Source organism: Rutidosis leptorrhynchoides, chromosome 2 (assembly GCF_046630445.1).
Source record: "Rutidosis leptorrhynchoides isolate AG116_Rl617_1_P2 chromosome 2, CSIRO_AGI_Rlap_v1, whole genome shotgun sequence".
In the NCBI taxonomy this organism is placed as follows: Eukaryota; Viridiplantae; Streptophyta; class Magnoliopsida; order Asterales; family Asteraceae; genus Rutidosis; species Rutidosis leptorrhynchoides.
The window spans coordinates 111,649,191-111,667,193 of NC_092334.1; positions in this window are offsets into that span (position 1 = coordinate 111,649,191).

Below are 18,003 nucleotides of genomic sequence, written 5' to 3' on the forward strand. Positions count from 1 at the left end.
ATTAAATACGAATTATGTAGTGTTTAAACGTAAAAATAATATAAAATTCGTAATAAATACTTTTAACCAAAAATAAAATATATATAATTTTTTTCTGAGTTTTTAAAACTTATATAGATGTTAAAAAAATTATAAAAATAATTACTTGGGTCGAATTGGTATTTATTATATAATTAAACTCTATTATTATATAATTCGAAGGTAAATTAAGAATAAATATAAAATAATAAAAAAATATTTTTTTAAATATTTTTCTACAGGTTATTAGACTGATAGAAACTTATAAAAATTATAAAAATAATTGTTTGGGTTTATTTAGTAATTATGTAGAATTAAACTTTTTTTGTGAATAAATTAAGGGTAAAAACAAAAATAAATACAAAAATATAACAAAAACGTTTTCTTAAAATTTTCTACTAATCTATATGATTAACTAAGTCTATAAAAATTATGTATATAGTTTTTACATATTTAATTAATTATTTAGACATTTTTGAATAATGTTTGATTAATAAAACACTATTATTTTTGAAGTAATTTAGGTATTTATTTAAAGGTAATTATATTTAATATATATAAGACATACTAAGGTATAATAACTAAATATTAAATAAAACTTAGGTTATATTATCACATATATAATTATTAAGTACATTAATAATTCGTTGTGTGTATACACCTAAAGTGAAGGTTAATCAAAGATAATGTATAATTCATGTGAACTTCATCGCTACTCACGGTCGTAAGTGAATGATGTCTAGGTTGCCATTTATGGGTAAGCTTGTGGATCTCGAATGACATGACTTAGATTCTGGTCAAGAATCCTGGGCCCCCGGTTACATCTGGTCATTCCTGACTTATTTGATAGCAACGAAGTTTGAGTAAAGTTATACAACGTCTTGCTAAAGATTAACCCGAACTTTCTAAAATTGGAAAATTACTATAAGTGGAAACTTTCCATAAATAGTAACCTTCTGAAAATGGAAATTCTTTAGTGAACCATTACTATCAATATAGTACTATATACTATTGTCTGTTAGGCAATGTCTGATCATACGTTCTATCTCTAGGTTGAGATCTCGGTCACGTCCTTCCGTTCAATTCTTTCTTGTGCTACTAAGGTGAACTTCATAGCCCCACTTTTTACTGTTTCATAACTGTTTTATAACTTTTGGGGTGAGACACATGCTTGCTTTATAACTGTTTTACGCTTAGACACAAGTACTAAATTGTTAACTATGCTGTCATGCTTTGATTCATGCTAAATCCCTACCGTAATATCGTTAATTGCTACGTTTAAATGCAAACTTAATTATTGTGAGTAGGCCTATTGAGAGTAACGTCTCTAACCATTCGACCGTTGGTCTTTGGTTACATAATAATGATTCCACGACACTGACAGTACAAGGTGTCATAGGGTAAACTTGTTTAGTAGCGATATTACAAAATACAGCAACACTTTTAGATTGATATTTTGTCATAACCCGTCCTTAACCATAAGAACGTGTTAGATAACGTATGATTTCATTGCGAGGTATTGACCTCTATATGCGACATTTTTAAAAAGGAAAACTGCATATATTATACATTACAAACCAAACCATTATTTTTGTTACAAGCTTTAGACAATAAAAAGATGATTATCGTTTAACGATAATCTTCGACTTACAAACTTTACAAATGATAATAACAACACGATTTCTAGCATATTTTACAACACACGTCCTCGGATATGCAGTTTTATTTTTGACACAAATATGAGTACGCATGATCCTGCTTAGATTCAACATAATGCAGCGGAAGCTTTAATTATCACCTGAGAATAAACATGTTTAAAAACGTCAACATAAAGTTGGTGAGATATAGGTTTAGTGCGCAGCAATATATATATATAGACCACAAGATTTCGTATATAAACATTTCAATAAAAATATTCTAAGTGGTTGAGCACTTGGTAACCATACTTAACATTTTCACGTCGCATATTCCCTTTAATATGAAATCTTACTACACCGTACCAAGTGTAGTCACAAAACGAAGTACTGTGCAACCGTTGAATACTGGTCGTCCAGTCCGGTTGGGGTTGTCAGGCCCGATAGATCTATCAACAGGATTCGCGTTTACAATACCGCTGTAAATATTAGTTACCAAGCTACAGGGAAGTATGCCAGTGGTACAACTCAACGTAGAACATATTTTTCAGTTACTTGTGTCCATATCGTAAAACATAAAATACATGTATTCTCATCCCGAAATATTTAGAGTTTAAAAGTGGGACTATATACTCACTCTTGTCTTGATGATATATATATTTTGACTCGGTCTTCCGGTTGATATCACGAACCTATCCATATATAATATATCAATATGTTTTCATTTTAAAACAAACGTTATATATATATATACTTGTTATACTTTTAATACTTTGAATAATTCCTTAGTCCGTAGTTAGCAGTCCGATGTTAGTAATTCAATTTTAATGGTTCATTTTTAGATGTTTAATATACCCGCAATGAAATAAATAAAACCCCCAACGAAATAAATAAAACCTCATCGTATATGTATTGGTCGAGATTAATCTTGACCCATGGTACCGGTGTTGTCAAATGACGTGTTGCGTACATAAAGTACCGGTGTTGTCAAATGACGTGTTGCGTACAATCATGGGATCTTATGATTAATCTTCTCGTGTTGTTTACGGGTGATCCTGAACCATATAAAATTGAATTATAAGTACATATATATAAAATATCATGTTATCTTAGAAATATGTGATTTATATCATTTTTTTCCAATTGATCCCGTAGTTGAAATGATCTAGGATAACCAATTTTGTTTCGGTCATAGTTTCTTCGTTACAAATCCGTTTTCGTTGATTCAACTTGCCATCTTCTTGGATCGAGTTCTTCTTTAAGACTATGAACTGTAAATACCTTGGTTTGTATTCAAAATCATACGGCATAAGTGAAACATTAGTGAAACATATGAAGTTAAACATTTTTGTTACAACAAAATCATTTAATGACCATTTTTCTAAAAATACTTATACTTTGAAAAACCAAGTTTTACCTTGTTAAATTAGCATATACATAAGTTATATTACAGGTCTTGAAGTATTTTAAAAGTTAAGTTAGAAGGATCTATTTAGTTTGCAAACAAGTTTGAAAGCATTCAAACTATGTTCTTGTTGTTAAACTTTTGTACCACAAAATAAGATAGCTATATATATATAAATCGAATAAGGTTATGAACATAGTTACTACCTCAAGTTCCTTGGATAAGTTTGCTGTAAAAGAGGAGTAAGAAGCTAGAATCAAAAGGGTGATAGAAGTGGATGAAAGATTGGAAGTAAGTTGGTGTTCTTGGAGGGTTTTCTTGAAGTGTTTTTGTATGGTTTTCTTATGGTGTTTTAGTATGGTTTTTGAAGCTAGATCTTTATGGAACTTTGCTGGATTGTTATGGAGTTTAGAGAGTAAGAAAGAGTGTGTGTTTTTAGTTAAGAGATTGAAGTAAAAATGAATCAAAAATGATGATACATATATACTCCTAAAAATGTGATCTTTAAGGATAACATGACAAAATTCTAGTTTGTATTTTTGTAATTAGTCTTGCAATGATTCAAAAGTAATTACCTAGCTCTAAGGGCATGAATAATGGCTGGTTAGGTGGTGATTTTGATGTGTATTTACTATTAGTAAATACGTATAGAAGCTAGGTATGATACGAGTACAAATACTCTAAATATACGTATAGAAATTTTGTGAAAAATGGAATGAGGATTCAAATATAGCTATCTTTTGTGAATACACTTATATGATTTTATGTATTTAAGTTCTTAAAAGTGATTAAATACATTACTTATACAATATATGTATAAACATTATATGTCTTAAGTATTTATGTCAAATAACGTTACGTATAGTTATCGTTTTGAAAACTTAAGTTAGTAGTTTCAAAATACACATATAACTTGTTGTTATTAATATAAAATGAGGTATTAAAACATTCCTTAATCATGTTAAATATGTATATATACATATATATACACAAACGTATAATTATCATATATTGTATAGTTCGTGATATCATTGGTCAAACTAGACGGTCAAACGTTGTGTAAAATTCTTTTCGGAAATATAAATCTCGACAATTTGGATTGCTTATCATGTTGGTAAGGTTTAATTTATGTAAATATTAATATTATAAGTATAGAATGATCGAAAAAGTGCGGGTCGTTACATTACCTCCCCGTTAAATAAATTTCGTCCCGAAATTTTAAAATTGTACCTATTTTGCGTTATCGAGAAACAAGTGTGGATACTTTTGCTTCATCAGATCCTCTCGTTCCCAAGTAAACTCGGGACCTCTTCTAGCATTCCAACGAACCTTAACAATCGGTATATTACTCTGTTTGAGCTGTTTAACTTCACGGTCCATGATTTCGATTGGTTCTTCGACGAATTGTAGTTTCTCGTCGACATGAATTTCTTCAAGAGGAATGGTGAGGTCTTCCTTTGCAAGACACTTCTTAAGGTTTGAGACGTGAAAGGTATTATGTACTCCGGCGAGTTGTTGTGGTAACTCGAGTCGATAAGCTACCGGTCCAATGCGTTCGATGATCTTAAACGGGCCTACGTATCTTGGGTTCAGTTTACCCCTTTTGCCGAACCGTATTACACCTTTCCAAGGTGACACCTTTAGCATAACCATGTCCCCGACCTGAAACTCTAATGGTTTCCTTCGGACATCGGCGTAGCTCTTTTGGCGACTGCGGGCTGTTTTTAATCTCTCCTTGATTTGCACTATCTTTTCAGTAGTTTCATGTATGATCTCGGGACCAGTTAATTGTCGATCTCCTACTTCATTCCAACAGATAGGAGATCTACACTTCCTTCCGTACAATGCTTCGAATGGTGCAGCTTTAATGCTCGCATGATAACTATTATTATACGAGAATTCTGCTAATGGTAGATACTTATCCCATCCGTTTCCAAAATCGATCACACATGCCCTGAGCATGTCTTCAAGAGTCTGAATTGTTCTTTCACTCTGCCCGTCCGTTTGCGGATGATATGCGGTACTCATATCCAAACGAGTTCCTAGTGCCTCCTGTAGTGATTGCCAGAATTTTGAGGTAAATCTACTATCACGATCGGATATAATGGAAATAGGTATTCCATGCCTTGAAACAACTTCCTTTATATACAATCGTAATAGTTTCTCCATTCTATCCGTTTCCTTTATAGGCAAGAAATGTGCAGACTTGGTGAGACGATCAACAATCACCCAAATGGTGTCGTATCCCCAGGCAGTCTTTGGTAACTTCGTGATGAAATCCATGGTAATACCGTCCCATTTCCATTCTGGAATTTCTGGTTGTTGAAGTAACCCTGACGGCTTCTGGTGTTCTGCTTTAACCTTGGAACAAGTTAAACACTCCCCAACATATGTTGCAACGTCTGTTTTTAAATTAGGCCACCAATAATGCGTCTTAAGATCTTGGTACATCTTTCCAACTCCAGGATGTATCGAATATCTTGTCTTATGTGCCTCGTTCAATATCAACTTCCTTAATCCACCCAACTTCGGTACCCAAATACGATTTGCAAAATATCGAATTCCATCTTCCCGCATAACGAGTTGCTTCTCATACTTCTTCATTATTTCATTTCCTATATTTTCTTTAGTAAGTGCTTCTCGTTGAACTTCTTTGATTTGTGAGTTGAGATTCATGCGAATTTTTATGTTCATCGCTCGTACTCGAATTGGTTCTCGTTCCTTTCTGCTTAGAGCATCGGCCACCACGTTCGCCTTTCCGGGATGATAACGAATTTCACAATCATAGTCGTTTATTAACTCGACCCACCTACGTTGCCTCATGTTCAGCTGTTTTTGATCGAAAATATGTTGAAGGCTTTTATGATCAGTAAACACAGTGAATTTAACCCCATACAAGTAGTGTCTCCACATCTTCAATGCAAACACGACTGCTCCTAATTCTAGATCATGCGTCGTATAATTTCGCTCGTGAATCTTCAATTGTCGGGATGCAAATGCAATAACTTTCTTCCGTTGCATAAGAACACAACCAAAACCTTGTCGCGAAGCGTCACAATATATTTCAAAATCATCGTTCCCTTCTGGTAACGATAAAATAGGCGCCGTAGTTAACTTCTTCTTCAGTATTTGAAATGCGTTCTCCTGCTCCGAGGTCCATTCGTATTTCTTCCCTTTTTGCGTTAATACTGTCAACGGCTTAGCTATTCGAGAAAAATCTTGAATAAACCTTCTATAATAACCGGCTAAACCCAAAAATTGGCGTATCTGCATTGGTGTCTTAGGAGTCTCCCATTTTTCAATAGCTTCAGTTTTTGCTGGATCAACCTGAATTCCTTCGCTATTAACAACGTGACCAAGAAATTGCACTTCTTTCAACCAGAAAGCACACTTAGAAAATTTAGCATAAAGTTGTTCTTTTCTCAACAACTCCAGTATCAACCTTAAATGCTCTTCATGCTCTTGCTCACTCTTGGAATAGATAAGAATATCATCAATGAAAACGATAACAAACTTATCTAAATACGGACTACAAACTCGATTCATGAGGTCCATGAATACAGCTGGCGCATTCGTCAATCCAAACGGCATAACCAAAAATTCGTAATGACCATAACGTGTCCGAAAAGCAGTTTTCGGAATGTCCTCTTCTTTGACGCGTAGTTGATGATAGCCCGATCTTAAGTCGATTTTCGAATAAACACATGATCCTTGGAGTTGATCAAATAAGTCATCAATTCTTGGTAGTGGATACCGATTCTTGATAGTTAACTTATTTAATTCACGATAGTCTATACACATCCTAAAAGATCCATCTTTCTTCTTAACAAACAAAATTGGAGCTCCCCACGGTGAAGTACTCGGTCGTATGAATCCACGGTCCAGTAATTCTTTTAACTGACTTTGAAGTTCTTTTAACTCGGACGGTGCGAGTCTATATGGAGCACGAGCCACTGGTGCAGCTCCTGGTACTAAATCTATTTGAAATTCTACCGATCTAAATGGAGGTAATCCCGGCAATTCTTCCGGAAAAACTTCAGGAAAATCTCTTGCCACAGGCACGTCATTGATGCTCTTCACTTTTTCCTTTGTTTCGACTTTATTAACATGTGCTAAGATAGCATAGCACCCTTTCTTCAAGCACTTTTGAGCTTTCAAATAACTAATGAGTTTTAGCTTTGAGTTACCCTTCTCTCCATAAATCATTACTGGCGTTTTATCCTTACGAGGAATGCGAATTGCCTTCTTGGCACAAACAACTTCCGCTCCTATTTTGGACATCCAGTCCATGCCAACTATTACATCAAAACCTCCTAATTCTACGGGTATTAAGTCGATTTTAAACGTTTCTCCGGCTAAATTTATTTCACAATCACGACAAATTTTATCGGCTTTAATTAGTTTACCATTAGCTAACTCAATCAAGTACTTAGCATCTAGAGGTAATGATGAACAATTCAATTTAGTGTAAAAATTTATACACACGTAACTTCTATCGGCGCCAGTATCAAATAAGACAGATGCTGATAAGTTATTAATGGTAAACGTACCCGTAACAAGCTCCGGGTCTTCTCGTGCCTCTCTAGCATTAATAACAAACGCTCTTCCACGTGCAGGTCCGCCATTCTGATTCGGGCACTGGCTCTTATAATGACCTTGTTTTCCACACCCAAAACAAGTAATGTTAGCCAAAGCAGTTCTATTTGCGTTGGTGGCAGGAGTCTTGTTACCATTTGCATTTGTAACGAGAGCCTTACAATCTTCAGCAAGATGTCCCTGTCTATTGCATTTAGTGCACAACACACTACAGTAACCAAAATGATGTTTGTGACAACGGTTGCATAAAGGACTTTGTCCTTTGTAACCAAAGCCTGAACCGCTACCCGCACCTTTCGGGGTTTCTGGTTTCTTAAAAGATTGCTGTTGGTAACCTCGATCATAATTTCCGTTCCACTTCCTTTTGTTACTCGATACCTTCACCTCAGTAGTGAATGCTTTCTTATCCAGAATGACCTGATCCATTAACTCGTTCGCCATGGTTATAGCTTCATGAATTGTCTTAGGTTTCGACGCCGTAACGTTTGCCTTGACCTTTTTGGGCAAACCACCTTTGTACATTTCAATCTTCCGTGCTTCGGTTGGAACCAATTCAGGACATAGTAAAACCAATTCCATGAATCGCTGATTGTAGTTGGTGATTTCAGTACCAACCACCTTCAAACTTCGTAACTCATCTTCTAACTTAATAACCTCATTCCTTGGACAATACTCGGTGATTATCATTGCTTTGAATTCTTCCCATGGAGTATCATAAGCTACATCTCCTCCTACCGCCTTCACATAATTCTTCCACCATGTGAGTGCACTATCTTGTAAAGTGCACGATGCAAACTTGGTCATGTCTTTTTCATCACAACCACTGATTTTAAACACCGTCTCCATCTTTTCTATCCATCGGGTTAAACCGATCGGTCCTTCCGTTCCACTGAATGATGAGGGCTTGCAAGCTTGGAACGTCTTGTAGGAGCATCCTACACGAGGATTTGGATTAACTGCAGCAGCTCTTGCAGCCTCAACCCATAACATTCTGTCGTTCACTCGCTGGTTGATGAGTTCCTCGAGTTCTTGTTCCGTCATTCGATTCAATCGCGCCATTTCCTAATGAAAGAAAATAATTATTCACATGGATTATTATAGATGTAGTGTGTATTTATAGTACATTATAGCTTATTAATAATATGAACTAGGTATTATTATAAAAGCCTTTTCTTCTTATTAGCGTTTTATAATTATATCTTGGGTAGTACCTACCCGTTAATGTTCATACTTAATAGCTTAGTACAGAATCAATTACTACAATCTAAATAATACTTAACCATGGAAAATTATTGCATTTCATACTTCAATATTTTACATATGCTTATCTTACATCGAACATTAAGCAAACCACACTATTAATATTATACAAAACATTATTCGGTTCCATGGTTTGACACAGCAGCGCATCGTTTGATCTATTTTCTAGGACGTTTAGACACAAAGATTTGCTTAACGCTTATCCTAACTGTCTGCCTATATTTTGGCTGTGGGACTGAAGAACTGGATGCCGGGACAGAACGAATAGGAATAGCGGGGATAGGGGTGGTAGTGTTGAGTGGAATTGGTGCCACATCATTCTCATTAAACTCGGGATTTGGATTTTCTAATTCATTAGCCTTTCGTTTCTTTCCTAGTTCGAACTCGTCTTTTGTAATTTCCTGTATTTCTTCCTCAGGTTCACTTTCCTCCTCGGGTTCACTTTCCTCCTCGGGTTCACTTTCCTCCTCGGGTTCACTTTCCTCCTCGGGTTCACTTTCCGATATTTCTATAGTTGGTTCATCCGGAAATTGTGAGTCTTCCCCAAAAATACCACTTTCGTCATCGGATATGTTAATGACTGAAACACAATCTGAAGGTTCTGATTCGGAGTCGCTGAATGTGATAATAAGTTTCGAGCCCGACATCTATCACATAACAACTAACCCATTAGTACTTACATAATATTTACATATAAATTTTTAACCAACAGTGATAAGCAATGGTTTTTAAAATCAGACCCGGTCAAAGTCCAGACTTTACTAATGTATCCTAACGACTTCTCGGTTAGACACACTAATGCAAACCTGGTTCGCTAAGACCAACGCTCTGATACCACATGTCATAACCCGTCCTTAACCATAAGAACGTGTTAGATAACGTATGATTTCATTGCGAGGTATTGACCTCTATATGCGACATTTTTAAAAAGGAAAACTGCATATATTATACATTACAAACCAAACCATTATTTTTGTTACAAGCTTTAGACAATAAAAAGATGATTATCGTTTAACGATAATCTTCGACTTACAAACTTTACAAATGATAATAACAACACGATTTCTAGCATATTTTACAACACACGTCCTCGGATATGCAGTTTTATTTTTGACACAAATATGAGTACGCATGATCCTGCTTAGATTCAACATAATGCAGCGGAAGCTTTAATTATCACCTGAGAATAAACATGTTTAAAAACGTCAACATAAAGTTGGTGAGATATAGGTTTAGTGCGCAGCAATATATATATATAGACCACAAGATTTCGTATATAAACATTTCAATAAAAATATTCTAAGTGGTTGAGCACTTGGTAACCATACTTAACATTTTCACGTCGCATATTCCCTTTAATATGAAATCTTACTACACCGTACCAAGTGTAGTCACAAAACGAAGTACTGTGCAACCGTTGAATACTGGTCGTCCAGTCCGGTTGGGGTTGTCAGGCCCGATAGATCTATCAACAGGATTCGCGTTTACAATACCGCTGTAAATATTAGTTACCAAGCTACAGGGAAGTATGCCAGTGGTACAACTCAACGTAGAACATATTTTTCAGTTACTTGTGTCCATATCGTAAAACATAAAATACATGTATTCTCATCCCGAAATATTTAGAGTTTAAAAGTGGGACTATATACTCACTCTTGTCTTGATGATATATATATTTTGACTCGGTCTTCCGGTTGATATCACGAACCTATCCATATATAATATATCAATATGTTTTCATTTTAAAACAAACGTTATATATATATATACTTGTTATACTTTTAATACTTTGAATAATTCCTTAGTCCGTAGTTAGCAGTCCGATGTTAGTAATTCAATTTTAATGGTTCATTTTTAGATGTTTAATATACCCGCAATGAAATAAATAAAACCCCCAACGAAATAAATAAAACCTCATCGTATATGTATTGGTCGAGATTAATCTTGACCCATGGTACCGGTGTTGTCAAATGACGTGTTGCGTACATAAAGTACCGGTGTTGTCAAATGACGTGTTGCGTACAATCATGGGATCTTATGATTAATCTTCTCGTGTTGTTTACGGGTGATCCTGAACCATATAAAATTGAATTATAAGTACATATATATAAAATATCATGTTATCTTAGAAATATGTGATTTATATCATTTTTTTCCAATTGATCCCGTAGTTGAAATGATCTAGGATAACCAATTTTGTTTCGGTCATAGTTTCTTCGTTACAAATCCGTTTTCGTTGATTCAACTTGCCATCTTCTTGGATCGAGTTCTTCTTTAAGACTATGAACTGTAAATACCTTGGTTTGTATTCAAAATCATACGGCATAAGTGAAACATTAGTGAAACATATGAAGTTAAACATTTTTGTTACAACAAAATCATTTAATGACCATTTTTCTAAAAATACTTATACTTTGAAAAACCAAGTTTTACCTTGTTAAATTAGCATATACATAAGTTATATTACAGGTCTTGAAGTATTTTAAAAGTTAAGTTAGAAGGATCTATTTAGTTTGCAAACAAGTTTGAAAGCATTCAAACTATGTTCTTGTTGTTAAACTTTTGTACCACAAAATAAGATAGCTATATATATATAAATCGAATAAGGTTATGAACATAGTTACTACCTCAAGTTCCTTGGATAAGTTTGCTGTAAAAGAGGAGTAAGAAGCTAGAATCAAAAGGGTGATAGAAGTGGATGAAAGATTGGAAGTAAGTTGGTGTTCTTGGAGGGTTTTCTTGAAGTGTTTTTGTATGGTTTTCTTATGGTGTTTTAGTATGGTTTTTGAAGCTAGATCTTTATGGAACTTTGCTGGATTGTTATGGAGTTTAGAGAGTAAGAAAGAGTGTGTGTTTTTAGTTAAGAGATTGAAGTAAAAATGAATCAAAAATGATGATACATATATACTCCTAAAAATGTGATCTTTAAGGATAACATGACAAAATTCTAGTTTGTATTTTTGTAATTAGTCTTGCAATGATTCAAAAGTAATTACCTAGCTCTAAGGGCATGAATAATGGCTGGTTAGGTGGTGATTTTGATGTGTATTTACTATTAGTAAATACGTATAGAAGCTAGGTATGATACGAGTACAAATACTCTAAATATACGTATAGAAATTTTGTGAAAAATGGAATGAGGATTCAAATATAGCTATCTTTTGTGAATACACTTATATGATTTTATGTATTTAAGTTCTTAAAAGTGATTAAATACATTACTTATACAATATATGTATAAACATTATATGTCTTAAGTATTTATGTCAAATAACGTTACGTATAGTTATCGTTTTGAAAACTTAAGTTAGTAGTTTCAAAATACACATATAACTTGTTGTTATTAATATAAAATGAGGTATTAAAACATTCCTTAATCATGTTAAATATGTATATATACATATATATACACAAACGTATAATTATCATATATTGTATAGTTCGTGATATCATTGGTCAAACTAGACGGTCAAACGTTGTGTAAAATTCTTTTCGGAAATATAAATCTCGACAATTTGGATTGCTTATCATGTTGGTAAGGTTTAATTTATGTAAATATTAATATTATAAGTATAGAATGATCGAAAAAGTGCGGGTCGTTACATATTTCTATATCAATCAACTTTAAACTAAATCTTGTGATCTAAAACTTTGGATATTATTTATAAACCTATGAATTTCACTCAACCTTTTTGGTTGACACTTTAAGCGTGTTTTGTCTCAGGTGATGATTGAGCTAGCTGCTACTTGCTACTAGATGATTGATGTATGCTTTGCTGCTTGCATGGAGTCCATCATTCATATTTATCATTTTATTTAAGACATTTTCCATTTACTGTACTCTTATGATGTAAAACTTTGAATAATGCTTCCGCTGTTTATTTAATAAATAAAACGTCTCATTTAGAGTCGTTCTCGCTTATACAACTGTGTTATGATATGATTGGTCACAATTACCCCTGGTCCATTTTGGGGGTGTGACAGATTGGTATCAGAGCAGGTTGTTGTAGAGAACCAGGATTGGATCTTATGTGTGCCTTATACAATTAGATACCTTAGCAATGTAGGACTACAACTTTCTTTGACTATAGTGCCTTTAATTGTTGCCTTTAACTGTTAAATGCTACACTATACTTTAGAAACTTTACTTATCTTAGAATGCCGAGCCAATCTAAGAACTCTGCTCATTCTCCTAAGTACTATTCAATTCCGCCACCACATTTAAATGCGACACCGTTCTCGACATTCCTATGTCATTTATCATGGTTTTGTGTATTACATATGTATTACATGAAATATTATCCATGAATTTTTGAAACTCCTATATTTGTTACTATTCATACTCAAACGTATATAACTCCCTGTTATATCACGTACCTATATACTTTATGCCTTTATGCATCAGTTTGCGAACCGAAAAATGTCATTGAGTTATCGAGAATCTCAAAGACATTATAATGTCATCACTACTCATATTCATTACTTTTATACCTTTTATTTCTCGTTATTGAATTTTCTTGACGGATGGCATCTACGAAACTCTAGAATGGAAGGGTTTGGATTACCGATTTAAAGGATCCTATAGCTCAAGCCCCTAGACCTGAATAGGCCATTACGAATTGAAAGTTTTTAATCGAAAGATTATCAGATTACATACTTATCATTTTATGATCTCGACACGTCATACTGCTATTATTGGATTATAGACACATCATATCTTATTATATCTTATCATATCTATCTTAATAAACTTTGTCTAACACTTTTCCTAAATTTCCTCCGTAAATTACGGAAATCTTTTTGCTATATATACGTATATCAAGAAGACAAATATATCATTCAATATTCAACACTCATCTCATAACAAAAACCCTTATTCCGATCAGATAATATGGATTTCTCACATGATTCCTCGAACTCCTCGAGCTCCAATGGCAGCGTAACCGGAATGAACCAACCAATTAGTCATCATCTATTTTGGATGAATTGGGGATGGGTTCGTAGTAAACTTAATCAATGGAGACAAGAAGAATGTGATCCCTTCCACCAACCGAATTCACCTCTTGGTGAAGAACCTGAAGCACTTACCGGCGAACCCGTTCGGAACACTATTTTCACCCTCATTTCCAGGGTATCCAGTCACGAATATATAATATCTAAAATTCTAGATCTTATTCATCCACTTGTCCAAACCGCCAATCACCCCGGAATAATAGAAGAAGTCAACGAGCTTCGCGCTCGAGTGGTGGCTCTGGAGAATATGGTGCGAAACCTACGAGCACCAGCAGCATAACCAGCATCACCACCAGTACCAACAACATCACCACCAACAACATCAGCTTCACCAATAACAAACACCATAATCTGTACCTCGGATATCAACATCATACGCCCCATAGATACCAAGGAATATTAGTAATAATGAGTTAAGATGTATTGACTCATTCTTCCTGAAAATTATATATATATATATATATATATATATATATATATATATATATATATATATATATATATATATATAGTTTGGAACAATAATAAATCTTTTCGTATTAAGCTATTACGTGTGAATCTTAAATAGTATGTACTACTTGGTTAATTCATATCACTAATATGCTATGATATACATTCCTCGTTAATCACTGCTTCATCACAATAAACTCCATTTCATAATAAACTAAGTGTATTATTCAAATACATGTTTGGTTTTACACTTTCATTTTCGATGTACTCAAAACTCTTTAGAAAACATCATTCGTGCCTTGTGAATTTCACAAGAATTCCACGAGCATCAACATCATATACCGAGGTATATCAATAACAATGAACGATGGAGTATTGATTCATAACTTCATTAAAGAAAGATTCTGCGATGATTATGTAATCTCTCAAGTTTTGAAGATTATTTATTCTCGCTTCAACCGCAAATCAAATGATTTTAATAGTATATTAACTCATTAAATCTATATTATACGTGAAGAATACATATATGAACGTATATCTTCATAAAGATTGTAATTAAAAAACCTTTTGTACAAACTGTTAATTGTGAAAATATTTTAACGGGTAGGTAAAACCCGAGAAATATTTATATCTCACATCAATATCTTACATTGTACATTCTTCAAATTCTGATTCAATAATTAGTAACTATACTACTTACATCCACATATGTATCCGTTCACTAATGAACAACCATTTTCATACAAATTTAATTACCTATTCTGATTTGGACATATCGGAATCCAAGTAAAGCTTTAGCAAGTGTAATCTTCCTAAAGATCACTACATTCATGAATTATATTCATTCGTATTCTATGATGAATTATCACATCAAACCACCGAAATTATCGTTCATTACTTTTGAAATCAACAACGCCTATTCATCAACCATTAGAACCGTTGACGATTACAATCAGCGTTTAATCATCTAAAAATGAAATTTCTTGAAACCATCTCGGATTGATAACCGATGAATCAAATATGGCTGCATTAAATGCAGAGGAAACAGCAAAATTGTAGATGGTCTCAATGGCCAAAAGTTTGATAATAAAGAATGGTACGTTGGAAAAGCTCAAAAGAAAATTTGGAACTGAAAAACGGATTGAGCTAACCATGGAGGAGACCAAGGACAAATACAAGGACCAAACCCTATATTCAAAGAATTCAGGTAATTCTGGATCCGATGAAATCTTTAGAGAATATCTTGCTCCGAAGTTATGTTAAAAGCTTGCGGAAAATTTTTCTTCATCAACCTTCGAACTTAGAAATTCCAAAATGTCGTTATAAATATCCTCTATATTTCTGAAGATATTTTCATAACGATTCTTGTCCACAATTAAGTATCTCTTTGTGATATCTTTATAAAGGAAACTATTTTAGTTTCTATATTCAGTAAAATTCAAGTTTAAATTATAAATGTTTTGAAGAAATGTTGGAAATTGAAGCATGAGTTAGTATAATATAATGACGTCAGGCCAACGTGATTATATTACAGTAAGTCATGCTAAATTTTTAATGGAAGATGATGATTCATAGACTTTATAATCATTATTTGCCATGTTACACGACTCTTACATTCTACTTAATCTCTGAACATATCAAGAACATATATTCTTGATAGTTCTATCCTCAGTAATTCTGGTAATTTACCAAATCAAATCGTGATATTACGCTTAGAACATTAGGTTCATTCGAAACTTCATACCTACAAATTCTGGACCATTACTCGCTTAACTTAGAGTCGAGAGCAGAATAAAAAGGTAAAGAGCTCCGACATATAAGGGAAAATACAAAGCCCGATAACAACACCGAAATTACAAATCGTGTATATCAATGCGTATAGCAACATAAAGACACGGGAGAATTAAAAACACTATAACCCCAAGAGCATAGTAGAAGTAAACAGATTCCTCTGGTGGTAAAAGAAAAAGAAGCATGACTGCATATATGGTCAATATAATAACAAATATCAATACGGGATTGAGCATATTAACAAATCTTTTGGAAGTATGAATCTAGGAAGAAAGTATAGAAGTGGTGAAGATAATGAAACGGAAGAAGCTAATTTATAGCAAAATTTCCAAACACAGCAATCGAGGCAATTCATCGCATTTAATCAAAGAAATCCCAAAATTCCGTAAATACCGGATAATCAAATCTTATAGATTACGAAGATTTCCTTTAATCCCTTGAATTTCGGAAATCAATCGTGACTACGTCAAAAGTTAAGGCGAACATTTAATTTACTCATTCACTCTTTTACGATAGCTTCGTTTAAACTCTTTCTATAATCGAATCGTTCTATCCATATTATTCAATAGTGATAAAACTTTATTCTTCAACTTATATTCATCATTACAATATTCTTGTTGTAAACAATGATGATCTCTATCAAACTTCATGACTATAATTTTCATGAACTACTCTCTGTTTTGTCTACCCTAACATTGTGGCATGAACGCTCAAGGTTTAAATGAGCTCGATATTATTCATAACACATTTTATATATCCAATTTACTGAAATGACTTGTATAACATCATCATTTTGAATGATCTCCGCATTAATAATAAAATGCACTTCGTAGAAGAACTTGTAGAAATTATGGTATGTATGATTTTAATTCTTGAAACAGAACAATATTCTATCCGTTGGAATTCACGCAAGGCCCCGAGCATACCTGGGAACGTGAAAACCAAATAAAACGTAAATATCCTCGTCTATGTACGAACAACACCGATTAATGGCAACAACTAAATTTCGGGACGAAATTTCGGGACGAAATTTCTTTTAACGGGTAGGTACTATAACAACCCTCATATTTCCATACCTGGTGGAAAATACAAACGAGTAGAAAACTAGAACAAAACTAAAACTAAAACACATAAGACCTAAATAACATTTGCACCAAATCTTAACTAATGAACTTAATAGTCGCCGCAGAGAACTCCGACGGCCACCACGTCCACCATAAATCGGAAAACAAAACAGGAAACGTCTTCACATGAACGGAGGTCCCGCCGTAAATATAACCAGAGCGAAGTCCGGTCACCTTTAAAGAGAGTTCAACAGCCAAATCCCACAATGAGAGAACGTTGCTAAAATAGCTTGGGACGAGAAGCAAACCTGGAAGCTGGCGAGATACTCTAGCAAAAAAGACAACGACCGAAAAGCAAACCAAGTCGCCCAACTCAAACTTCGATAGAATCCAAGAGTGGTGTGTGAGACAAAATCGACGAAAGAGCAAAACCACATCGGAGCAATATAACAACCCTCATATTTCCATACCTGAATTGACTAATTTGACTATAGGGTTGTTATCCATACGTAATATATAATTAAATTCGACGTTGATCAAATATTTATTTTTAGTTGACACGTTCTGTTAACTAAAGTTTACACTAATTATATAAAATAACTTTAGTTAATATTAATGCGTATTATATTTAAAACTATATGTAACATAATTATTAATTAAATGATAAGTTATTTTAATCATTATATATATTTTTAGCTTATAAAAAAAATAAAAATAAAAAGAAATAAGATTTTTTTTAATAAATTAAATAATGAGCCCATGAATTTTGACT